The following is a 1,995-nucleotide window of genomic DNA, read 5'->3' on the forward strand; positions in this document are numbered from 1 at the left end:
TTAACTGCGCCAACAGTTGCCTAAGTATGGTTATGCGTGTTGCGCAAGTGAAGTGTGCCTATGCGTGCACATTGAGTGCCACTAAGTGTACATATTGTCACGACCTGCCCAACAAAGGCCCATGGACTTAGGCCATTGGGCTAAGTAAGTTCCAAGTTCTAGAGTTTTCTACAAAGGTGTAGCAACTCTAGATAATTTTATTGTAGATATTTCTAGAAGATATTTATAGGAGGTATTTTGGGAGAGATTTCTAGAGTTCTCCACTAAGGAGGTGGGAAGCTTCTAGTTTCCACCCCGACCATTGGATGGAGGATGTTTGTAAATATCTTAGCCATCCATTGTAACTTGGGGTGCCTACAAATAGGTGTTGCCACATTTGGCAAAGACACTCTCCAAGGACCAACCAAGAGTGTTCAACCGAGCAAGTGAGTTCTCAAGCCTTATACTCAAGAGCTCTCTAGTGCAATACAAGTTCATTATTCTCGAACTCACTCTTGTGTTCACTTCTTCTCTTCCCAAGTCCCTTAAGGTGGGTGGTTAGGCTGACTTAGTGCTAGTGGGAGTGCTAAGAGCCGGCGCAATCTCTTAGAAAGGTCTAAGGCTGTGACAGTTGTGGGGTCAGAGCTTCAGTTGCGAGGGAGCCAAGCTTGTGGGATATGAGACAGGAGAGCTAAAACTGTGGAATAGAGACCAACACCTACACAAGTAAGCAACAAAGGAGCGAAGGCAAGTCCGTCGACTTTGGCGTCGCTATGGGGCCTCGCTTAGCTCGAGGGGAGCAAGTATTGGCCGAGGCAAAGTGGTGCCTGAATGTCACGGAGCAAAGTGGGGAGGAGCACAAAGGCCATGTGAAAAAGTGGGGGGGAGCTTGATGGCTAGATGGGGGAGCTCAAGGGGTCCCTACAAGGTGCTCTCAACACCATAGTAAGTAACCATGAGGAGATGGTTACCACCTTCAAGGCTCAAGTATGCAAAGGAGTTGGATAAGGTGGAAACTCGTATTGGAGAAGAAGTATGGGAAGAGTAGGAGGACAGCGGCGAGGGAAGCCACTACCTCTCATGACATGTCTAAAGGAGAGGCACTAAGGCACAAGCGTGATAAGAGGAATCGATTCAACCCTAGAGACAAGTGATTCCTATGTGATGAGCTACATTGGTTTAGGGATTGCCCCAAGAGGAAAGCTCTTAGTGCCCTATTGGAGGAAGAGGGCCAAGAGGAAGAGCCACCTTGCATGGGGTCCCCAATGCAGCGTGGTGCCACCAGGGCCGAGATAGGGGTCAAGGCCCTTTACTCTCAAAAGGGGTTGATGTGTGCAAAAGTGTGCATCCATGGGAAGCCCACACATGCGAAGGTAGATACAGGAGCCACACACAACCATGCCTTGGAACTCGGGCCAAGGGCGTCCTAAGGCTATCAACTCCAAAGAATGCCCTATACGTAATGTTGCTCGAGGGGTCGAGACGAACCTTGGGACTAAAGGAGTTCTCCAACACCATCCAGGGGCTAGGTGCTTACTTACCCTTGGATGGGAGGGCAAGACAAGGAGAATTTGGGAGCAAGCCATCCATGCCAAGAAAGAGGAAGATGCAAACAAGAGACGGAGACAACCAGACGACGTTGTAAGAGGCTCAAGTTATGTGACTACAACAAGAACCCCAATAAGCGTTACTCCTTGCCAGAGGGAGGCTAATTTGGATGTTGATCCAATCATCCAGAGACACAAACTATCTCCTTACGTGGAGTATTTAGTCAAGTGGAAGGGGTGACCAGGGAGCGAGACGAGGTGGGAGACAACTGGCATGCTGAGACGACTCGTGAATAAAAGTACCACAAGGAGGTCACGATGAGGGCGTCGCTGATTTTGGTGGGGAGAGTGTCACGACCTACCCAACATAGGCCCACGGGCCTAGCTCACCAAGCCCATGGACTTAGGCCATTGGGCTAAGTAAGGTCCAAGTTCTAGTGTTTTCTACAAAGGTGTAGTAACAATAGAC

Source organism: Macadamia integrifolia, chromosome 1, assembly GCF_013358625.1.
Source record: "Macadamia integrifolia cultivar HAES 741 chromosome 1, SCU_Mint_v3, whole genome shotgun sequence".
Lineage (NCBI taxonomy): Eukaryota > Viridiplantae > Streptophyta > Magnoliopsida > Proteales > Proteaceae > Macadamia > Macadamia integrifolia.